General features: G+C 41.4%; 1 long non-coding RNA gene across 1 annotated transcript in view; it reads left to right on the top strand.

Annotated features, from left to right (window-relative positions):
- Positions 1–13,004: 13,004 nt before the first annotated feature.
- LOC124883233 overlaps positions 13,005–25,379 on the top strand; it is a 115,019-nt gene continuing 102,644 nt past the window's right edge. Inside the window, exons 1-2 of the long non-coding RNA XR_007042122.1 lie at positions 13,005–13,118; positions 21,544–21,732. This is a non-coding gene — a long non-coding RNA (uncharacterized LOC124883233). The remainder of the gene's footprint in view (positions 13,119–21,543; positions 21,733–25,379) is intronic.

The following is a 25,379-nucleotide window of genomic DNA, read 5'->3' as shown; positions in this document are numbered from 1 at the left end:
GCTATTGAAAGTACAAGAGCCAACTGTAAAGCATCCAGCAGAGGCTTAACCAGTCAATAATCTATCCTCCCTGGACCACTGTTGCCCTCATTAGCTCAGACTCTTAACAACATGCTGGTTTGAAATTGTTTCTTACTTTTGCTTGAGGTACTTTACGAGAAAGGTTTGTATATGTAAAATTAAATGCTTTACCTTTTTTCTCTCGCTGTTGAGCTGTCAAATTGTGCTCTTTTAACGGTAAGCAATCCAGTAAACAAAGGCCTATAAAGACCCAAGGCATCAATGAGCTGTAATGATCTATTTGTACCTTAATGAGTCTGTTGAACTTGCATAGTTTATCAGTACATTTGTATTAGGGTCCCATTATTTTTAAAAGAAGGTGAAGTATCTTATGGGAGGACATCTTCAAGTAAGCTTTCAGGGTTGATACGCATTACTCAAAAGTAGGACGTTTTATTTGAGCGTGTGAAGGCCCTGCTATGTATGCAAAGCATTGAGTATGAAATAATGTTTGAATTTCAGATTTTGCATTATCCATTTTGTATACCTGCTTAATCCTTGCTGGATCTTGGGGGGAGATAGCTGCTGATAAATACTATTTTTTTAATTGTCTAATAGATCTGTCTGCCCCCTATTGATATTTTCATTAATCCAGCCATTTGTCCATCTGTTCATCTCTTTGTCTATTTATATTTTCATCCATCCATCAATCCAAACACCCATATTGATCTGCCGTCCATCTCTTTATGTATTCATATTTTTTACTATTTATCTAGCCAAAAAATCCGAATAAATTGAGAATGCTGAGAATTAGGGTCTGGGGAACTTTTTGACATGAAAAATCAAAGCTTATCATTTTTTCAAGGCTTTTTATTTGGCTAAATGTCGTTAACATCATCAGCTGACAGTGCAGGGCTGGTTACAAGAAAGGAATAGGAGCAGCAAAGCCAGGTGTAATGAAAAGTGTCTACACTGTACATGAAGGCGATGGATTCTGCGGACTGTCAGTTACTGCAGTACAACCTTTATCACAAATCAATTTAAGAGGTTAAAGTCTAGGTCAAAGCCAAGATCTAGCCTGCAGACAGAACCGATTCCACTATCTCAGAGGATATTTCTGCTAAGCAATGTTCCAGAGGGAACAACGCTTCATACAGAATCCTGCCTCTAATTGGCTCGTTTATAATTCTTTATGTATGTGCCTTACTTAATGATTTCTATTCTTTGCTGTAAAAGAAATAGATTACAGCAGACTTTGCTTTTAAAGCGTAGACTGTTGAAAACTTTGCAGAGGTTTGTGTGTGCGTCTTCTTTCTGCCTGTCAGGATAACTCTTTCGCTAGATTTCATGAAACTTGATGAAGCAGTGGAGCATAAGCAAGGGCATCCATTGTTAATGTGGTGTTGATTTAGATCACCTTTCTTAAAACTGCAATATACATGTGTGACATTGGCCTGAGTCAAACCATGTTCTAGTTTGTCTCGAAAGATTGTATATTTTATGATTTATTTTTGTGGTAAATTACTCATTTGTATTAGTGAACCACATACTTAGATATACATGAGGTGTGGAGAAATCCTCCTTCTGTATTTTTTTATATGCCTGAACGTACAAAATAGTTCACTCAAAGCAACTTTACACCACAACCCAGTGCCTTACATTTTGAGAGCCTTACAAAAAAATTCATAATCAATTGACACATTTTGTCACATTACAATAACAATCTTCAATGTATTTTAATTTGATAGATCAACAAAAGTTGTACAAAATTGTGAAATAGAAAGCGGGAGTATTATTTTTTGCAATGTGTATCTGAAAAAACTCTGCTTCTGAGGCGAGACTTGTGTGTCTTTTTGGAACCAAGCATTTTCAGCAGCAGTTAGCATTGATTCAAAGCAAGGTGAACAGAGACTTTGTAATGTGTGAATATGAGGGCAATCATAAGCAAGATTAAAGGTGGCAATTTAAGATGTGAAACATTCAAGATCCTTCTAAAAAATCTCTGCTCTTTACCATTTGTCAGTGCACCACTCCAGTGGAACAATACCATTCATCTGACCTTATTCCATGTCACTCCTTGGTTCAAAAGTTCACGTGAAGAGGCACGTGCATGCCGAACATGATTCTCTGCCTGCTCTGCTCCTGTCTTTCATTCAGCGGGCTATCGGGGCTTCATCTGATGCTTGGCTCTAATCTGCCAACTCGGGGGTGTGTTTCCTGCTTCGGGGCTGTGGCCCAATCCATCTGTCTTCATCAGTGAGCTGAGGCGGCTGTATGCTTGGGCCAGCAGGACCCCGCTAAGCACCAGCTGCTAGCTGCCTTTTACACTGATTCCCACCAAGAGGGACATATTTACAGTACAGCGAGCTTCCCAGTAAGACTTGAGGATCTTTCAGTTCCTAATGGCTGAATTTTTGTTTTGTCTTGGGGTTTTTTGTATTGTTTACTCATTACTCTCTTTGGATATTTTTATTCCCTCCACAACCTGTGCTACATGGGGCATTTTGTAATCGCTCATGCTATCAAAACCACATATGTGGATTAAAACTAGAAAAGGTTAATACTCATCAGACTTAATGAAAACATTAGAACATGCCTTTTAAAATTGTGAAGATAATTTGGTCAGCATAGTGAAGATTTGATTGTATTTTTTTCACCTTTGTTTCCACCAAGTTGATTTAATCTACAAATATACTCTCTTCACAAGAACTAGATCTAACATAACATTCTTCACAATTCTTCATTTCTTTATAATGAGATGAAGTCTATAAAAAGCTGTTAAATATTGAAAGGTAGCATCATTATTCAATTAGCATAAAATGCTGTGTTCTACTTGTACTAGAAAGTTGGATATTTCAGTTTCCCATTTGGAAATACAACAAGAATGCTCAAAGTTGGAACGTCAGAGGGCACTAATCAGCCTTGAGCTCGATATCTAATATAGCAGCTATTCATATAATGTTTGGAAATGTTTACAGTATAAAAAAAGGTCTTTGCACTCTGCACAAAGTCAAGCTTGTTTCCAGTGGATGGTTGAACTCTGCCAGGGCTGCCGTTTGTTCCCAATCCTGTTTGTGGCATCAACATGGAGAGGACAGTGTCTATGGTTTGGGGAACTTGTTAGTTTTAGTGATGGTAGGATGGAGCAGGAGATAGAGACCTCAGCCAAAAAGCGAAGCCCTCAATTTACCGTTCTGTCTGCTGCCCAGCTCTTGCATATAGTTATGAGATACAAATCATGGTTTAAAAAATTAGATCCCAGATTCAAAAAGCCAAAATGAGGGATGTTTTGGTTTCCTTCTTGGACCTGTTACCCCCATGATCAGATTGGAGAGATATATATTTAATTTACACTTGTATTTAAGCTACAAATGAAGCATGTGAAATAAGGCATTAAGGTATTCATTTTATTTAAGCTATAGTATAACTTTTAAGGGTGACTATGACATTTAATGCTTGTAGGGTTGATAACAGAGATGGATGACCTCCTGGAATCAGTCACAGTTACTGGATTGATTTTTAAAGGGATGCTGCTAGTTTAGCTATTAAGCTAAACTAATTAACACCCATTAACAACTCCACCCTGGCCTTCAGTAAGGCCATAGTTTATAATGAGTGAAAGGAGAACACTTTGTGTTTCCTGGTCCTTGCTTTGGAAATCAGTTTTCTCACATATCAATCAGATTAGCTTGGTGTAGCTCTGCAGCTCAGGTGCAGGAGACAATCAGATCCATTTTCTTTTAGTTTCCCCAATATGTGGTTCTGAATTTTGTGGAAAGTAAGTTGTTTACTTCACATAGCTTTCCTAAGCATATGTATTTAAACATAGTTTGTACAGTACATTAATTTATTAATTATGTCATGACTACAAAAAAAGGAATATTTTCTGTCTTTGCCAAAGTGTGTAACTGCACATTTGTTTTTTTATTCAACACTTATCTGACACAGATGATGAATACAAGAGAGACATTAGCCGTCAGCTGCACACTTAGCTAAAATATGGAACATACCGGTTGGTGTGGTTTCATGTGTCGCTCTGGTTTTAATGTTTTCGGCGGCAAACGAAGACAGTAATGCACTCGAAAATTGGCAGCTGCAACAATGAGCCACAATGGGAGAGAACGTGAGCGGTCCAATTTGATACTGATAGTACAATGACATCTCTTGGCAGGTTCACAAAAGAAAGCATCATGCCCTCCATCTTGGCTGTGTGAATGGCATTGTCATGGAATGCGATCCAGAGAGGACTGTGAGCCCAACTGCATCTTGTATAGTTTTATTTCTCTGTGGGCCTTTTCTGACAAAATGAAGTGTGAGTGAACACACACATTTGTGTTACTTTACAGTGCCCATGAGGCACTTGTGGTATTTCATGTCTCTTTATGCTTTATACGCTTCAACTGTAGTTGAAATGAAAAATCTTTAAAAAAAACTCAGTGAAGAGCCTATTTAACTATGATTTGCTTTGACCTGGTACATGTTTGCCGTTCTGTTTATCATTTAGCAGATTTAGAGGCGAGTGTGAGTAACATCCCAGAGGAATAAGCACTCACTCCACCATCTGAGGAGCCTTGAAGATAGCTGCAGAATGAGAGCTTGCTTCGCATGGGAATAAGCTGGCTTTCTTCCTATAAAAAGCACAAATGGTAGATCCTACCTTTGGTCTCACTCTTACGCACATGAGATGGTACATTTGGCTTCTCTCTTTAGTGTACCTCTGTTTCTTTAGGGCTGTGGTGCTGTAACAGCATGCTGCAAAGAATAATATGCAGTTCTTTGCAAAAATCTTCTCAATCCATGAGCATCTGGGTGTCTTGCTCACCAGAACTATTTTTTGTTGCAATTGGAAACTGCATGTGTTTTAGGGTTTTCGGGTTTAATCCTACTTGTTTCCTAACGTTCTCACATTGCCCAACTTCCTGCTTCTCTTGCTCTATCCTCTTTGTTCCTGCTCTGCATCCGTGGTGCCTCCTTTTCAACTCGTCCGGGATTTGGGGCTGTAGTTGAGGTGTTATATGAGCTTTTGAAATGTTTATCAGTTGTAAAAAAAATAAAAAATAAAAACCCTTGTTGCTTTGGTGACGCATCATAGCAAATGCCCAAAAGTTATGTCTGGTCTCCGACTGGGCCATTCGAAGATGTGAATGCTTTTATCTAAACCATTACATTTAGTCTCTGAATGTATGTATTTTCTTTTCACAATTACTCTGTATTTAGCTCCATCAATCTCCCAATCAGTTTGCACCATCTACCATGTCCCTGGTGGCAAAAATCATTCCCACAGCAGGATGCTACCATCAACATTTACAATAGGAATGGTATGTTCAGGGTTGCCTAAAGTGTCACCACAAAGTTTTTTTTTTAAGTAGGCCAGAAAAATGTTGTCTCAATTGACCAGAGCGCTTTTTTCTGCTTGTTGCTGCTTGCCCTACATTTTGTATGTTAGGCTGCAAACAGGTCATCTTATGGCTTTCTTACTACAGTGTTTTTGTTTCTTGCCACATAAAGGCCAAATGTGTAGCATCATTGACCACCAGTTATTCTATTGGCAGTTTGTCCCACCAGAGTTGTGGATCTCTGCAGCACCTCCAGAGTTACCATTGGCTTCTTGAGTGCTTCTCTGATTAATTATCTCAATGCCTGGCCTATCTCTGTTCTCTTAAAAGTATAAGAGAACCTTAATAGAGCAGCTGTTTTTATACAAAGATTTCACAGTGGACTATTAACCATGATATCTGAAGGCAATTGGCGACTCTGGATTTTATTTAGAAAACAATCTAAAGAGTTACCTTCACACTTTAGAATTATGCATTACTTTTGTGTTAGCCTGTGATATAAATTACATTAAAATACCTTTGCGGTTGTAAAGTGACAAACTGTGAAAAAAGGCACTATGCATGGGCCTCATTTGGCTACTCAAACTTGTATATCTTTAGCTGTTTATGTGCAATTGCATGCAATCTGAGTCAAATCACTCTCAAAACCTTTATTCGTCTGCCATTCCTGGACCCACTCTCAACAACTCTTGATTGAAGTATGCATTTTTTTTGCTCCTTACTTATACTGAAACACTGCTGAATAACTGCCTTCCCGCAGCATGTTGCTTGGTTTTTCATCATTTTCTCATAATCTTTCTTTTCTCTCTTCTCCCTAAGGAATTATACCTCCACCTTAAGCATGTGTTCCACCTTACATGCGTCAAACTTCTAAAATATGCAGTAAATAAAGCTGGCAATCAACTGCAAGATGGAATGCTGTATACCATTTGTGTTGTGATTGGGACAGCAAGCCAGTTTTTCTGCAAGGATACCTTTAAAATTATATTTGTTGTACTCAATTTCATAATCGGGGAGAAAACTCTTTCCCTAAATATAGCTGTGCTTGCTCACGTAGATGAATGCTGATTTTACATTGCATAGGGAAGACATTTACATCAGCTACCCTATAGGTTTATAACAGCACGTTTAAAGCCATTGCTGAACCTAAAAGCTGCCCAAGAAGGAGTTGTAGAGCAGATCATATCAGCAGAAAAGCACAGAAAGAACTAAGGATAATCTAAAGGCAAGCATTGAGGCCTTTTCTGTAGACTCATTTTATCACCATATTTTATTCGTCCTGATCTCTAGATTTACATACCTTCACTTCTCAGTCCTGTTCTTGCTCAAAAACCATTGTCTCTCCATCACTCTAATGGGAGTTGCATGTATTTTGTCTTTTAGTCATCTTAGGCACATCATAGGCATCCTAGATTTGCTGATTAAAAAAAGGAAGCCTGCTATTTGTCTGTGTGACATGCCGATACCAGCGTATTACAATTTCCTCTCCCAAATTGCCAAATTTAATTTCAGCAGAGAAATGAAAGCCTTATTAAAACGTATCCCAATCTGGGGCACAGGATTTAAGATCTCCCCTTTTTTTATTCACAGTCTGTCTCATCTTCATCATTTTCAAAAGGCTGTGTACTGTAGTTTAAAAGCAAAAATCATAAGAAATCTGTTTTTGTACCCAGGTCATTTGGTTGATTTTACAGTATAATGTGCAAAGTGACCTCATAAGAATGCTTGTTTCCAGTGTTGAACTGTAATATATTGTTTCTGAGGTTGTATCTGATCTCCACTGGCCCAACTGTGTTATCCCAGCAGCAGAAATCTGTTTAATGAAGGACACACAATTATTTAGCATGCTAGCTTCATCAAAGGGCCCCTGATTGCTTTGAAATGTGCTATGTTGTAATGTTTCCTTCTCTCTATCGCTGGCAACAGAACACACAAACGGCACTCTTCCTAACAAAATTCAAGAATGAGTGAGTCACTCCTTTTTTGTGTTTAAGGTGCTGCACAAAATTAGTCATCAAATCGATTTTTGTCTCCAGTTGCAGCCTGAATGTCTTAGTAAAACCTACATGTGCAGTCTCTTTCCAACCAATGGCTTGCTTCATGAAAGACATCTGTGAATGCATTTAGAGTCAAATTAAATATGTACTGTAAACAGGATTTCATCTTGTGTTTAATTCTTAAATATTTCTGGCCTAGAATTTGAAAAGGTCAAATGAAATTGAAATAACCAATCAGAATCAGAATCAGAATCAGAAAAGCTTTATTGCCAAGTACGTTTTTGGACATACAAGGAATTTGTTTTGGCGTAGTCGGTGCAATACAGTACAAGTTAAACAGTACAAACATATCTACAATATAATATAAATATAAGTGCACAGTTTTAAGTGAGTGAGAGTAAATATAGAGCAGTATAAGATGAGTCCAGTATAAGAGAGTCCAAGCTGAGCGTTAATGTAACGCATAGTTACAGGTTACAAGTGTCCTGTCAGCAAAAAAAGGGGGGGTGTGGGGGAAAGGGACAGTGTCAGGGTGGTTTCCGGGCTTTGTTAACCAGGCTGGTGGCAGATGGGAAAAAACTGTTCTTGTGGCGTGAGGTTTTGGTCCGGATGGACCGCAGCCTCCTGCCAGAGGGGAGAGTCTCAAAGAGTCTGTGACCGGGGTGGGAGGGATCAGCCAGAATCTTCCCTGCCCGCTTCAGGGTCCTGGAGGTGTACAGTTCCTGGAGCGACAGTAGACTGCAGCCAATCACCTTCTCAGCAGACCGAATGACACGCTGCAGCCTGCCCTTATCCTTGGCTGTAGCAGCGGCGTACCAGATGGTGATAGAGGAGGTGAGGATGGACTCAATGATGGCTGTGTAGAAGTGCACCATCATAGTCTTTGGCAGGTTGAATTTCTTCAGCTGCCGCAGGAAGAACATCCTCTGCTGGGCTTTCTTGATGAGGGAGCTGATGTTTGGCTCCCACTTGAGATCCTGGGAGATGATGGTTCCCAGGAAGCAGAAAGATTCCACAGTGTCAATTGTGGAGTCACAGAGGGTGATGGGGGCAGGTGGGGCTGGGTTCTGCCTGAAGTTCACAACCATCTCCACTGTCTTTAGAGCGTTGAGCTCAAGGCTGTTCTGGCTGCACCAGTCCAACAGATGGTCCACCTCCCATCTGTATGCGGACTCGTCACCATCAGAGATGAGTCCGATCAGGGTGGTGTCGTCCGCAAACTTCAGAAGCTTGACAGACTGGTGACTGGAGGTGCAGCTGTTGGTGTACAGGGAGAAGAGCAGAGGAGAGAGAACACAGCCTTGGGGGGAACCGGTGCTGATGGTCAGGGAGTCAGAGACATGCTTCCCCAGCCTCACGCGCTGCTTCCTGTCAGACAGGAAGTCAGTGATCCACCTGCAGGTGGAGTCGGGCACACTCAGCTGGGAGAGCTTCTCCTGGAGCAGAGCTGGGACGATGGTGTTGAAGGCAGAGCTGAAATCCACAAACAGGATCCTGGCATAGGTTCCTGTGGAGTCCAGGTGCCGGAGGATGAAGTGAAGGGCTAGGTTGACTGCATCATCTACAGACCTGTTGGCTCTGTAGGCAAACTGCAGGGGGTCCAGGAGGGGGTCGGTGATGTCTTTTAGGTGTGAGAGCACAAGGCGCTCAAAGGACTTCATCACCACAGAGGTCAGGGCGACGGGTCTGAAGTCATTAAGCCCTGTGGTCCTTGGCTTCTTGGGAACAGGGACGATGGTGGAGGACTTGAAGCAGGCTGGCACATGACATGTCTCCAGTGAGGTGTTAAAAATGTCTGTGAAGACTGGAGACAGCTGATCAGCGCAGTGCTTCAGGCTGGCTGGTGAGACAGAATCCGGACCAGCAGCTTTCCGGGGGTTCTGTCTCCTGAAGAGTTTGTTGACGTCCCTCTCCTGGATGGAAAGAGTCGTCCTCGGCGTGGGTAGGGGGCTGGTGGGGGTTGGAGGTGCCAAGGCCCCTCTTGAGGTTGGGGAGGTGGGGGTGGTGGATTGTGGCTGCAGCTGTTGGGGGGCGTCGTGGGAGATGGTTGCAGGACTGTCCCTTTGTCTTTCAAAGCGGCAGTAGAACTCGTTCAGGTCGTTGGCGAGGCGTCGGTCGTTGATGGAGTGGGGGGCTTTCGGCTTGTAGTTGGTGATTTGCTTGAGCCCTTTCCAGACAGACGCAGAGTCGTTGGCTGAGAACTGGATTTGGAGCTTCTCAGAGTACAGTCGTTTGGCCTCTTTCACTGCCTTGCCAAACTTGTACTTAGCCTCTCTGTATATGTCTTCGTCCCCACTCCTGAAGGCCTCTTCCTTATCCAGTCTTAACCTTCTGAGTTTAGCTGTGAACCAGGGTTTGTCGTTGTTGTAACTCACCCTGGTGCATGATGGTACACAGCTGTCCTCACAGAAGCTGATGTAGGAAGTCACAGCCTCTGTGTACTCGTCCAGACTGTTGGTAGTAGTCCTGAACACATCCCAGTCTGTACAGCCTAAACACGCCTGGAGATTCTCCACAGCCTCACTGCTCCACTTCCTTGTCGTCCTCACAACAGGTTTGCAGAGCTTTAGTTTCTGCCTGTATGCAGGAATCAGGTGGACCATGATGTGGTCGGATTGGCCCAGTGCAGCACGTGGGACGGCGTGATAAGCGTCTCTGATGGTGGTGTAACAGTGATCCAGAATGTTGTCCTCTCTGGTCGGACATTTTATAAACTGTCTGTATTTGGGAAGTTCGTGGGTGAGATTACCTTTGTTAAAGTCACCAGCGACGATTACTAAGGAGTCCGGGTTGGTCCGCTCCACACTCAGTATCTGGTCGGCGAGCATGCGCTGTGCGACCTGCACGTTAGCTTGCGGCGGGATGTAAACACCGACCAGAATGAACGAAGCGAACTCACGGGGGGAATAGAAAGGCTTACAGTTTATGATGAAGGATTCCAGGTCTGGAGAACAGTGCTGCTGAATCACTGTCACGTCGTTGCACCAACCACTGTTGAGGTAAAAACAGATTCCTCCACCTTTCGCTTTGCCGGAGAGTTCCGTGTCTCTGTCCGCTCTGTAGAGCTGGAATCCTGCCAGCTGCAGCGCGGAGTCCGGTATTAATCCACACAGCCACGTCTCCGTGAAGCACAAAACTGCCGATGAATAAAAGTCCCTGTTTTTCCCCAACAACAGTTGTAGTTCCTCCATTTTGTTGGGAAGTGAGCGCACGTTAGAGAGAAATATTCCAGGTAACGGTGTTCGTAGTCCACGCTGGCGAAGACGTACCAGCACCCCAGCCCGTTTCCCTCTCTTCCGGCGTTTCACCGCGTGAACAAAGGTGAGCGCACCTTTGACCAGAATGTCCATAAATTCCAGAGCAGTAGGCAGAAAAGTGGGAAATAACTCCTCTGGTGTAGTAGCCCTGATGTTCATGAGTTCTTCTCTGGTGAAAGAGCTCCGGGTACCATCACAGAAGACCGTTTTAAAGCAAAAAACAAAACAAAACAATGCGCACCAACACACCGAGGCGACCATCTGCGGCGCCATCTTGTATGGCGCCTGTATACATAGGATCGAAATCCTATGTATACAGGTCCTTCTCAAAATATTAGCATATTAGCATATTGTGATAAAGTTCATTATTTTCCATAATGTCATGATGAAAATTTAACATTCATATTTTAGATTCATTGCACACTAACTGAAATATTTCAGGTCTTTTATTGTCTTAATACAGATGATTTTGGCATACAGCTCATGAAAACCCAAAATTCCTATCTCACAAAATTAGCATATCATTAAAAGGGTCTCTAAACGAGCTATGAACCTAATCATCTGAATCAACGAGTTAACTCTAAACACCTGCAAAAGATTCCTGAGGCCTTTAAAACTCCCAGCCTGGTTCATCACTCAAAACCCCAATCATGGGTAAGACTGCCGACCTGACTGCTGTCCAGAAGGCCACTATTGGCACCCTCAAGCAAGAGGGTAAGACACAGAAAGAAATTTCTGAACAAATAGGCTGTTCCCAGAGTGCTGTATCAAGGCACCTCAGTGGGAAGTCTGTGGGAAGGAAAAAGTGTGACAGAAAACGCTGCACAACGAGAAGAGGTGACCGGACCCTGAGGAAGATTGTGGAGAAGGGCCGATTCCAGACCTTGGGGGACCTGCGGAAGCAGTGGACTGAGTCTGGAGTAGAAACATCCAGAGCCACCGTGCACAGGCGTGTGCAGGAAATGGGCTACAGGTGCCGCACGCCCCAGGTCAAGCCACTTTTGAACCAGAAACAGCGGCAGAAGCGCCTGACCTGGGCTACAGAGAGGCAGCACTGGACTGTTGCTCAGTGGTCCAAAGTACTTTTTTCGGATGAAAGCAAATTCTGCATGTCATTTGGAAATCAAGGTGCCAGAGACTGGAGGAAGACTGGGGAGAAGGAAATGCCAAAATGCCAGAAGTCCAGTGTCAAGTACCCACAGTCAGTGATGGTCTGGGGTGCCGTGTCAGCTGCTGGTGTTGGTCCAATGTGTTTTATCAAGGGCAGGGTCAATGCAGCTAGCTATCAGGAGATTTTGGAGCACTTCATGCTTCCTTCTGCTGAAAAGCTTTATGGAGATGAAGATTTCATTTTTCAGCACGACCTGGCACCTGCTCACAGTGCCAAAGCCACTGGTAAATGGTTTACTGACCATGGTATCACTGTGCTCAATTGGCCTGCCAACTCTCCTGACCTGAACCCCATAGAGAATCTGTGGGATATTGTGAAGAGAACGTTGAGAGACTCAAGACCCAACACTCTGGATGAGCTAAAGTCCGCTATTGAAGCATCCTGGGCCTCCATAAGACCTCAGCAGTGCCACAGGCTGATTGCCTCCATGCTACGCCGCATTGAAGCAGTCATTTCTGCCAAAGGATTCCCGACCAAGTATTGAGTGCATAACTGTACATGATTATTTGAAGGTTGACGTTTTTTATATTAAAAACACTTTTCTTTTATTGGTCGGATGAAATATGCTAATTTTGTGAGATATAAATTTTGGGTTTTCATGAGCTGTATGCTAAAATCATCCGTATTAAGACAATAAAAGACCTGAAATATTTCAGTTAGTGTGCAATGAATCTAAAATATATGAATGTTAAATTTTCATCATGACATTATGGAAAATAATGAACTTTATCACAATATGCTAATATTTTGAGAAGGACCTGCATATGAAGGGACAAGACCAAATAGGACTTTTACCATCTCAAAAGAGTTCCCATCCAGAACCATCAGGTGGTCGCCGCCACTGATCTTCCTGTGTAAAAACATATGCTGACCAAGGAACATATAACATGTTTCCAGTCAGAGTAAATACTTAATATAAAAGCAAGGCTATTAAAACTGCATAATATAGAGTTGCCTATATAGAGATGAAAGATTGAACAGCTACAAAGACGTCTATTCATTAATCAATGGTAAAATCGTTGAAACTTAGACTGAGGTTCACTCAACAAGGGGTTTTATATTAACTTTATACTTTTATTAACATCATGACAAAAAGTTATGTTTGTTTTAGGGTTTGTAGAGGAATTATCCGAACAAAGACAGATCAGCAGATTAACTTCTAACGTTAAACTGACATTTAGCAACTCCAAATGACAGGACCCAAGAGAAGCCAGGTGCTTACTGAGTGAGGGTAGCTGTACTGATTACTGATAGAAGGCAGGTGTGGGGAGCTTGAAGCAGTGGGTAGTGAATGAAGACCTTAATGGATCGAAAAAGAAGGAATCAACATGTAAGGATTTGTGGCTTTTATGTCAAGGTATGTTTTGACTCACCCACTTTTGATATGTTTGCATGTGGAAGGTTAATTGTGCTAAGGTTAGCTTGTTTCCTCTGTTTTAACATGTGACTTGTTTAATTTAATTTTATGATATTACTGGATGAAAATGAGTAAATCCTCCATCCAAGATTCTAGATTGTTCAGGAGACTGTGTGTCTTCCACCAAAAGATGAATTTTCCTATGTGTCAATTCTTGACATTGCTTTCTAAATGTTGAATGTATTTGTAAAAATGTCCAGATGTTTCTAATTGCTCCAAACTGATTATGACTAATATGTGAACACAACAACCTGTGTTTACTGCATTCTGCAGTGTAGACAGTTTGTTTTAAGCGAGGACAACTTTTTAATACTAGATCAGAGATTCTCTACTTTGGACCCACTGGCATGCATGTTTAGGTGTTTTTCTGCTGTCACACACCTGATTTAAAAGAATGGGTGATTAAAATTCTTCTGCAGAATGATATCATGACTGTAAGGACAATCAATTTCAGTTGGAGTTTGTTTTGAAATTGTTGCATCAAGTATCTTTTTGTGAGTTCTTCGTAATTCAAGTTTAGAGAATTATTAATTGCTGAATTACCAATGGGGGATTCTGAGGAGTATTCCCTGAATGTGTCATTAATTTTAATAAGATCAGTAGCAAGCCTTTATTCACAGTGCTGTGAAAACAGATTGGCTTCCTTACAGATTTATTCAGTTGTTTTTGTTACACTCAAATGATTCAGCTCATCACATTTTAATCTCAGACAAGGATGACCTAAATAAATACCAAAATCATTTTTTAAATAATTTCATTTATTAAAGGAAAAGGTAAAATAAACCAAAAAGTGTCTGCCTCCTAAACTTGTTAACTAGTGGTATTGTCCCTGGCCCAAACAACTCCCATCAAGCATCACTAACTGTAGTTCTTCAAAACAGAAGAAATCCTCACTACTTTATGATATGCATTCTGGCTTTTTAAAGGTTGTCTCTCAGGTTGAGTTACCCTAATATAGCTTCAGTTGCTTGCTGGTGATGAATGAACAGTTTGAATACTTAAGGTGTATTATTGGGGGCCAATATGTTGCCTGTGTAGCTCTTTTGATGTGGAACTTGTTACCATAAAAGTAATCTTGAGGAATTGGTTGACCTCTCAGACATTATTCATTGAGGTCAAGAATAAATTAATTCATCACAGCTCAAAAACTCCTGCATGCTGAAGGCAAAGGCTGGTGGTGCTGATTCATTAGAATCAACTTTAATAAGTGTAAATGGGTTTTTAAATGATGTGGCCCTTTTTTTTTTTTTTTTTTTGCAGGAAGTAATGCATTGTGAGAATTAGCTGACACTGTGTTATTTGCACCGTGTGCTACTCCAATGCATATTCAATATGGGTGAGATTTCTCCAGTTTTGTACTTGTTAGGTCGATTTCACAAACACCCCTCCCCTCCTCTACAGGTGTTGTTTCCCTTCGGGGAGCTGAAAACGTTGCTGTTAATTAACTCGCTGCCGATCCCACATTTGTAGCTCTCTGTCAACACTTCCTTTACAAGAGGAATCTAAACGGTCTGGGAAGCCGCGAGTTCTCACATCTGTGTATGTGCGACTGTGTGTGTGAGTGAGTGAAACTAAATGGCATTCTGTCGCCCTAACACCTGCACAGCTGTAGGAGAGGGAGCAGAGGTTGAAGAGAGCAGTTGACTTCCTCAAGACACTCAAGTTGCATTTTTCCTATATGCAGCATAAACTCTTACTTTGCTCTGTTAAAGCAAAAGTTTTAACAATACAAATAATGAAATGAGTCATTTCTGTTGTGTGGAGAGATTTAATTTCCAGGAAATGACATGTTTTGTTTTGGGTTTTTTTTTCATATTTTTTTAGGACAGGAAATATTCTTTAGATTGCTGTGATGTTTTATGGTTCAACAAATCTTATATCTGTACATTGAGTCTGTCTTTCAGCCTTCAAGTACAATCATGTTTTTGATTGTCTTCTTATTAGAGATGCAGTGCCTTGCAAGCATATTCATTTTCTTTCCTCCATTTTGTTACATTACAGCCATATATTGTGTGTGTGTGCGTGTGTATATATATATATATATATATATATATATATATATATATAGCATCTGCAAGCAGCACTTTTCAAGCCTTGTCACAGATTCTCCATTAGATAAAGACTTTGACTAGGCTATTCTAATAAATATATATGCTTTGACCTAAACCATTCCCTTCTAGTTCTATCTACAGGTCCTTCTCAAAATATTAGCATATTGTGATAAAGTTCATTATTTTCCATAATGTCATGATGAAAATTTAACATTCATATATTTTAGATTCATTGCACACTAACTGAAATATTTCAGGTCTTTTATTGTCTTAATATGGATGATTTTGGCATACAGCTCATGAAAACCCAAAATTCCTATCTCACAAAATTAGCATATTTCATCCGACCAATAAAAGAAAAGTGTTTTTAATACAAAAAACGCCAACCTTCAAAAAATCATGTACAGTTATGCACTCAATACTTGGTCGGGAATCCTTTGGCAGAAATGACTGCTTCAATGCGGCGTGGCATAGAGGCAATCAGCCTGTGGCACTGCTGAGGTCTGATGGAGGCCCAGGATGCTTCGATAGCGGCCTTTAGCTCATCCAGAGTGTTGGGTCTTGAGTCTCTCAACGTTCTCTTCACAATATCCCACAGATTCTCTATGGGGTTCAGGTCAGGAGAGTTGGCAGGCCAATTGAGCACAGTGATACCATGGTCAGTAAACCATTTACCAGTGGTTTTGGCACTGTAAGCAGGGGCCAGGTCGTGCTGAAAAATTAAATCTTCATCTCCATAAAGCTTTTCAGCAGATGGAAGCATTAAGTGCTCCAAAATCTCCTAATAGCTTGCTGCATTGACCCTGCCCTTAATAAAACACAGTGGACCAACACCAGCAGCTGACATGGCACCCAGACCATCACTGACTGTGGCTACTTGACACTGGACTTCTGGCATTTTGGCATTTCCTTCTCTCCAGTCTTCCTCCAGACTCTGGCACCTTGATTTCCGAATGACATGCAGAATTTGCTTTCATCCGAAAAAAGTACTTTGGACCACTGAGCAACAGTCCAGTGCTGCTTTTCTGTAGCCAAGGTCAGGCGCTTCTGCCACTGTTTCTGGTTCAAAAGTGGCTTGACCTGGGGAATGCGGCTCCTGTAGCCCATTTCCTGCACACGCCTGTGCACGGTGGCTCTGGATGTTTCTACTCCAGACTCAGTCCACTGCTTCCGCAGGTCCCCCAAGGTCTGGAATCGGCCCTTCTCCACAATCTTCCTCAGGCTCCGGTCACCTCTTCTCGTTGTGCAGCGTTTTCTGCCACACTTTTTCCTTCCCACAGACTTCCCACCGAGGTGCCTTGATACAGCACTCTGGGAACAGCCTATTCGTTCAGAAATTTCTTTCTGTGTCTTACCCTCTTGCTTGAGGGTGTCAATAGTGGCCTTCTGGACAGCAGTCAGGTCGGCAGTCTTACCCATGATTGGGGTTTTGAGTGATGAACCAGGCTGGGAGTTTTAAAGGCCTCAGGAATCTTTTGCAGGTGTTTAGAGTTAACTCGTTGATTGAGATGATTAGGTTCATAGCTCGTTTAGAGACCCTTTTAATGATATGCTAATTTTGTGAGATAGGAATTTTGGGTTTTCATGAGCTGTATGCCAAAATCATCCGTATTAAGACAATAAAAGACCTGAAATATTTCAGTTAGTGTGCAATGAATCTAAAATATATGAATGTTAAATTTTCATCATGACATTATGGAAAATAATTAACTTTATCACAATATGCTAATATTTTGAGAAGGACCTGTATAATTTTGGGGTCGTCCCACTGGAAGGTGATGCTCTGTGTTGTGGCCTGAGGCCATTTGGGTTGCATGAGACAGCACATTTGCAGGTTGGTGATTTGCTGACCCAGTAGTTGCGTGTCTGGGATTGGATGGCCTCTCCTGACTCCTTGCAATGGACATCCCTCTGTCTGCTGGTTGGACTGTTTATCTCTTGCTCATCCAACCACAGAAAAGACTCACCTACTTATATCCAGTTAGATATAGCGGCTGTCTGTCAATAGTGCTTTTCTTCTTAGCACTCTTTTATAAAGCACAGATTTGTGGAGTGCTTGATAATAATTGTGATCATTATTTTCTGCTTACAGCTAATGAAAACATGACATTTAAGATCAGAATATTATATCAGACCAATGAAAAAACAAGTTTTAGTTCAGAAAGAACAACCTGCGACCAGAGCTGCTGTTGTCCTTCTACCGCTGCTCTGTGGGGTTGGTGCTGAACTGCGGCATCTCGCTGTGGTTCTCCAGCTGCACTGCAGCAGAGAGGAAGCAGCTCCAACGGGTCATCAACATCGCCCAGAGACTGACTGGCTGCCCTCTCCCCTCCCTGGTGGAGATTTACTTCACCCGCTGCCTCAGGAGTGCCTGCAGCATCATCAGGGACTCCTCACACCCCGGTCACTATCTTTTTCAACTGCTCCCCTCTGGGAGGCGTTTCAGGGCAATAACGACAAAAACAAGCAGACTGAAAAACAGCTTTTTTCTGAGAGCTGTTGTTGCCCTGAACGCCTCATGTACACTGTAACAACTGTTACTATCAATAATGACAAACAGTATATACATTCCGTGCAATTTCTTCAACACTAAGTGCAATATGCTACCTCATGTGCAATACTGGAACAACCTGTCAATATTCTTGTATATATATTTTTTTCCACCTGCACAGTCCTTCTTATAACTTTTTAATATTTATTTTATTTAATTTGCACTACTTGACTGCACTGTTTTCTTGTTCTGTTTTGTTATGAAAATTTCGTTGCATCCATGTAGAGCAATGACAAATAAAGAATTCTATTCTAAATGTGGACTTAATGAAAAGTATGTCTAATACCTGCCTAAAAGTTATTTTCAAAAGGTACTTTTAATCTGAAAAACAAACCTCATAGGTGTGCATTTTCTAATTTACTGAAATGTACCTGTAGGTTCAGGTTGGTTTGGATAATTGTTTTTCCAGTTTAACAAGTAAAATCAGTAACTGTAAAAGCATTTGATAGGATACATGATATACCCTAATACTTTGGGATATGCTATGGTGTAATTTGTATTCTGGGTTATGTTTTAAAATCGTTTCGGTGTCTCCGATCCCTGTCAATGTCTTGGAATTCATTTGACTTTGCATACATAAGCAATCTTCCTCTAAATCAAATAGGCTGTCTCCCACTTGCAGCAGTCCGTTTTGGCTCCAGTCCTAAATACAGGTCCTTCTCAAAAAATTAGCATATTGTGATAAAGTTCATTATTTTCCATAATGTCATGGTGAAAATTTAACATTCATATATTTTAGATTCATTGCACACTAACTGAAATATTTCAGGTCTTTTATTGTCTTAATACGGATGATTTTGGCATACAGCTCATGAAAACCCAAAATTCCTATCTCACAAAATTAGCATATCATTAAAAGGGTCTCTAAACGTGCTATGAACCTAATCATCTGAATCAACGAGTTAACTCTAAACACCTGCAAAAGATTCCTGAGGCCTTTAAAACTCCCAGCCTGGTTCATCACTCAAAACCCCAATCATGGGTAAGACTGCCGACCTGACTGCTGTCCAGAAGGCCACTATTGACACCCTCAAGCAAGAGGGTAAGACACAGAAAGAAATTTCTGAACGAATAGGCTGTTCCCAGAGTGCTGTATCAAGGCACCTCAGTGGGAAGTCTGTGGGAAGGAAAAAGTGTGGCAGAAAACGCTGCACAACGAGAAGAGGTGACCGGACCCTGAGGAAGATTGTGGAGAAGGGCCGATTCCAGACCTTGGGGGACCTGCGGAAGCAGTGGACTGAGTCTGGAGTAGAAACATCCAGAGCCACCGTGCACAGGCGTGTGCAGGAAATGGGCTACAGATGCCACATTCCCCAGTCCTGGACTACAGAGAAGCAGCACTGGACTGTTGCTCAGTGGTCCAAAGTACTTTTTTCGGATGAAAGCAAATTCTGCATGTCATTTGGAAATCAAGGTGCCAGAGTCTGGAGGAAGACTGGGGAGAAGGAAATGCCAAAATGCCAGAAGTCCAGTGTCAAGTACCCACAGTCAGTGATGGTCTGGGGTGCCGTGTCAGCTGCTGGTGTTGGTCCACTGTGTTTTATCAAGGGCAGGGTCAATGCAGCTAGCTATCAGGACATTTTGGAGCACTTCATGCTTCCATCTGCTGAAAAGCTTTATGGAGATGAAGATTTCATTTTTCAGCACGACCTGGCACCTGCTCACAGTGCCAAAACCACTGGTAAATGGTTTACTGACCATGGTATCAGTGTGCTCAATTGGCCTGCCAACTCTCCTGACCTGAACCCCATAGAGAATCTGTGGGATATTGTGAAGAGAACGTTGAGAGACTCAAGACCCAACACTCTGGATGAGCTAAAGGCCGCTATCGAAGCATCCTGGGCCTCCATAAGACCTCAGCAGTGCCACAGGCTGATTGCCTCCATGCCACGCCGCATTGAAGCAGTCATTTCTGCCAAAGGATTCCCGACCAAGTATTGAGTGCTTATGATTATTTGAAGGTTGACGTTTTTTGTATTAAAAACACTTTTCTTTTATTGGTCGGATGAAATATGCTAATTTTGTGAGATAGGAATTTTGAGTTTTCATGAGCTGTATGCCAAAATCATCCATATTAAGACAATAAAAGACCTGAAATATTTCAGTTAGTGTGCAATGAATCTAAAATATATGAATGTTAAATTTTCATCATTACATTATAGAAAATAATGAACTTTATCACAATATGCTAATTTTTTGAGAAGGACCTGTACTGTTGTTTTGAAATGCGCGTCTTTGTGTTTGGGTGGCTGCCTAAAGGTAGCAGCCCAGTGGGAATTGCTGATGTTCAGTCATCAGAACGAATGAATGTGAGGAGACAGCTGGAATGATGCAAACACACACTTACTCACACAGGAGAAGGTCCTAAGGGAGGGTGTGCACTATGCCAGGTAGGACAGATGAACAAATGACGCACGCATACTACAGCACACATCACAAATGGGGACCTTGGGCTGGTATACATATGTAGATCTAGGCCTGATTCACCTGGGAAGGAGTGAGGGAGCTGAGCCAAGAAATAGTGAAACAGACAGATGCCAGACACAATGCTGACAAAAAAATAGAACCTTGTTTTTAGGAAAACATCCTCGTAAAACAAATTGTTACTTTCAAATGGTTTATTTTATGGTTAGTTTCAGTTTAAAAGAGCATGAAAACTCTAGAATATATTTTAACAAGCTAGACTAAAATTATTAAAATTCTCAATTTATAAATTGTAACTTGACCAATAATGAGTGATTGGAATTGTAGTTAACTTTTGCCTTTTTTTTAAGTACAAGGGGGTGGAAAAGCATTCTGAGCAAGGACAGTGGGCCTTAAAAAATTAATGCCAGTCAACTGAAGTGTTAATTTATTTTTTTTAGAGGAGCTTTAATAGAGTATGGTTTGTTTTGACCACATTAAACAACAGTCTCTCTGCAGATGAATGGTTGCTTTAAAGGGCAAGATCAGGACAAGCATGCCCCCTCATGTTGAAATAGTTTAAATCATAATTTTAGCTGTGTGCAGGCCTTTCAGTAGGGTATTAAATTGTAAAACTGAACTTTTACAGCACTAATGTAGTCATACTGGGATCTCACAGCCAGTAAGCAGATCAATTTTGGGTAAGTGCCTTACCTAAAGGAACATCAACATGTGTGTAGGAAAAGCTGAAATCAAACTCGCAACATTATGATTGCCAGACAATTACTTCTCCCTCTGAGGCACAGCTGTATAAACTTAGACGAAAGGGTTGGGCCATATGGAGCAAACGCATTACAATGTCAATTAAAATGAAAAATCCTAAACATATATGTGGCCATTGACCTGAGTTGGTCAGCCCAGTAGTAATTATTTTTAATTTTTAATAGGTAAGGTTTAAAAAAAGAGAGCGCTTTCTTGGTAAGATGTTTGTTCTTTCAATTTCTATCCTCCCTATAGGTGAAAGAGGTCTTACAAGGTTTTTCTCATCTATTAACTCCACAACTTAACAATTGTTAACTGAGGGCTTACAAAAATTCCCAGGTATCTGAATCCCTGATTAGTTATTTGAAATTTAAATGTTACCTGTTACGTTTCTCGTTAAGTGACCATCCAGTAGCATCACTTCTGATTTTTTTATGCTTGACTTGATAGCCTGAGAGTTTGCCATATTCCTCTAAAGTTTCTATAAGTATATGAACATAAAATTACCTGTTTGTTTTTGTTCTTCAGTCAGCTTTATTTGTGCTCTGCATTGCTGCAGGAAAAAAAAAAAAACTAACTTTATGTTGAAACCCACTAGGTTTCTGGATAATTTAACATTGAAGCTATTCATGACAACAGACTGGAACGGCAGATCGGATTTTCAAGAGCCAACTATTCAACTGCAGGGACCTACAAAACTGTCAGCCCTAACCATCAAGAATGACCGCCGACTGACTAACCCCAGTCAGTAATCCCCACCATGGCTGCACAAGAAGCACTATTCAAGGTACATTATTAGTCACAACAAAGAACGAGGTGCACTGTAGCAGCTAATTTGAGTGAACATTACATCGCCGTGCCAGATTGATTTTTATACAAGACAGAAAATGAAATCCTCCGCTCTGATTATACATTTTGTAGAGTGTTTAACATACATTTGTTATATACATTTCAGTGGAAATCTGTGATGGAATGAAAATACTTCAGAATCCATGTCAGAATTCAGAATATGCTGAAAACACTCATCCAGGATAGACTTTATTGAGCCAACATTTGACCCTTAAATGCAGATCTTTAAGAGGTTTTTTGTTGTTGAAAAGAAAATGCACATTTGGCAGTTTATTTTAATCTTGATCATGATTATCTTTTTACAAATCATTTTACAAATGTTCAGAAGAACTAAAATGTTTCGTGAACACAAAGGGTCTCTAAGGTTTTATTTCTTTCAGCTCTTTATTTAGGTATTGCACTAATTGCACTAATAGTTTTTGCATCTCGGTGAAGAAGTAAAAAAGTTATGAATATTCAGGTTTCTATAATGCGCTGATTTAATTTTTGCTCATTTGTTGCATGTATAAACAAGTAAAAGGTTGTATTGTACTGCATACACAATCAAGGCTATTTCGTTAAAGGTACAATATAGTTTTTTTTTTTACTTACTTACTGGTGGTTCGCAGCCGAGTGTGAAGCGGCTGGGATGAGGATCAGCTCCTCCAAGTCCGAGGTCATGGTACTCGACCGGAAAAGGGTGGCTTGTCCTCTTCAGGTTGGAGGGGAGTTCCTGCCTCAAGTGGAGGAGTTTAAGTATCTCGGGGTCTTGTTCACGAGTGAGGGAAGAATGGAGCGGGAGATCGACAGACGGATCGGTGCGGCTGCCACAGTAATGGGGCGCTGTGCCGGTCCGTTGTGGTGAAGAGAGAACTGAGCCGAAAAGCAAAGCTCTCAATTTACCGGTCGGTCTACGTTCCTACCCTCACCTATGGCCATGAACTTTGGGTCATGACCGAAAGAAAGAGATCCCGGATACAAGCGGCTGAAATGAGCTTCCTCCGTAGGGTGACCGGGCACTCCCTTAGAGATAGGGTGAGGAGCTCGGCCATCCGGGAGGGGCTCTGAGTAGAGCCGCTGCTCCTCCACATCGAGAGGAGCCAGTTGAGGTGACTTGGGCATCTATAACGGATGCCTACTTTACGCCTTCCTCGGGAGGTGTTCCAGGCACGTCCCACCGAGAGGAGGCCCAGGGGACGGCCCAGGACACGCTGGAGGAACTATGTCTCTCGGCTGGCCTGGGAACGCCTTGGGCTCCACCCGGAGGAGCTGGAGGAGGTGTCTGAGGAGAGGGACGTCTGGGCGTCTCTGCTGAGTCTGCTGCCCCCGCGACCCGGTCCCGGATAAGCGGAAGAGTACGAGTACTTACTTACTGGGCACACCAAAGCTTTAAAAATAATTTTTACTTTTTCAAGGCCATTCAGCCTAAAACCCCCTTAATACCACAAAATCTTGTTGGATTCTTGGAGAAAAAAAAATCTACTAAGCCCCATTGTTTTTCCTAGTAACTGACTAAAAACACCTTCCGTCATAAAATTACAAAACTGATTTTATAGTTTCATAAGATATTAACATCAGGCTATATTGAGAAACTAAGATGCACATTTGCAAGCCTGGAGCATACAACAACCTATGTATGATTACTTTATTACATACCTCTGCTTAACTGTACAGTATTCATGAGTTTTGTTCTGCATGAAATACTTATTGGCAAAGACGAATCTTGTCTGAAGTACACATTGTGAATACATTTCACACTGTTTTAAAACACATTTATATCTGTACCTTCAGCATATCTGCACAGTCTATACATATATTATCTGTTAAAAGGCTGCAGCAAGGCTTGTAGGAGTAGGATAAGGAAAGCTTCAGGACCTGACAATGTCTCCCCCTCGTGCCAGAGAGCCTGCGCTGACCAACTGGCCGCCATCTTCACTCAGATCTTCAACAAGTTTTGGGACTGTGTGAGGTTCCCTCCTGTTTCACTCTATCATCCTATCATCCAGGTCCCCAGGAAATGTACTATCACAGGATTAAATGACTATAGACCCATCACTCTAGCATCTGTGGTCATTAAATCCTTTTTAGCAACTGGTGTTGAAGCATCTGGGGGACATCACAGACCCACTACTGGACCCTGTAGTTTGCTTACCGGGGGAAACGGGTCAGCAGATGATGCAGTCAGTTTGGGACTACGCCAGGATGTACGGCAGGATCTTGTTTGTGTACTTCAACTCGACCTTCAACACCATCAACCCAGACAGGGGCGTTTTTAGGGTCTCAAAACATTGGGGGCTTTAGCCCAAATCCAAAATATTTAGATTTCAATAAGACAATTTATAAGTAATTTAAATTTAAAATAACATAGGACATATTTCACCAGTTCTCTGTCTCGGCTGGTTTTAGACTGAATGTAAATTATTGTGAATCAAACAAAAAAGGTTTGCAATAATTTTACTTGCTGAAGCAAATAATGATACATTTTGAGGTATTTAGAAGAGAACTTAATCTGAATTTTTGCTAACAAAAGTTTTTCTTAAACTCAGAGATGTTTACTGTGGGCCAGATAAATGTGCTTCTTTTGTCATCTACATAAATTAACTTTAAACTTTACATTCTCTTCAAAGTGTTACACTCCTGCGGCTCCATTGTCTTTATTCTTTTATTTCAAAAAATGAAAGTGGTATAAAGTTGATTTTCCTAAATCTTAGTCAAATGGCAAAATCCTAAAACACAGTTATTTTACTATGCCAAGAGCTTTTGAAAGATTTTCTTAAAATTGTTCCTTTTATGAACCTGTTTTTTATCGCCATCTTTTCAGCCCTTCATTCCACCTCTGAAGAAATCTGGCCTGCCTAAAATAATAAATGAAACATTTTTCAACACAGTCTGTTGTTCTGCATGTGAGACATTAGTGCAGTTCTTACTATTAAACATTTTGAGAGGAAAGGGTTTTAAGTTGTGGTGTTTAAAATATAGCATAGAGCCTCATCCTGGACCTTATCAGTACTAATATTACAGTTATTAATAACTGTGTACATATGGTATGTATGTCTCACCTTCAGTAAAACTGTATCCTTGTTTAATTACTCGTACTCATCGTCTTCCGCTTTATCCGGGACCGGGTCGCGGGGGCAGCAGACTACCGCCCAGACGTCCCTCTCCCCAGACGCCTCCTCCAGCTCCTCCGGGGGGAGCCCAAGGCGTTCCCAGGCCAGCCGAGAGACATAGTCCCTCCAGCGTGTCCTGGGCCGTCCCCTGGGCCTCCTTCCGGTGGGACGTGCCTGGAACACCTCCCGAGGAAGGCGTCCAGGAGGCATCCGGTATAGATGCCTGAGCCACCCCAACTGGTTCCTCTCGATGTTTAATTAGTTTAGTTTATATAATATTTCATGTGTAACTCAAAAAAATAAAATGGTTGACTAATCACTGGTCCACCTGTGATTAACAATGATTTATTTCTTAATTATACTGCATCTTTGAAGCCAGAGCTGTATGTTTAGAATCAGCACAGAATATATGAAAGAGAAGAGGGAGGTTTACTTTTGAACTTTCTACTATGTCTTACTGGAACCAGGAGATATTTTCCTGGTTTATTGAGCAACA

The sequence above is a fragment of the Girardinichthys multiradiatus genome, chromosome 17, assembly GCF_021462225.1.
Source record: "Girardinichthys multiradiatus isolate DD_20200921_A chromosome 17, DD_fGirMul_XY1, whole genome shotgun sequence".
NCBI classification, from domain to species: Eukaryota; Metazoa; Chordata; class Actinopteri; order Cyprinodontiformes; family Goodeidae; genus Girardinichthys; species Girardinichthys multiradiatus.
This window is presented reverse-complemented; position numbering and strand designations above follow the sequence as displayed.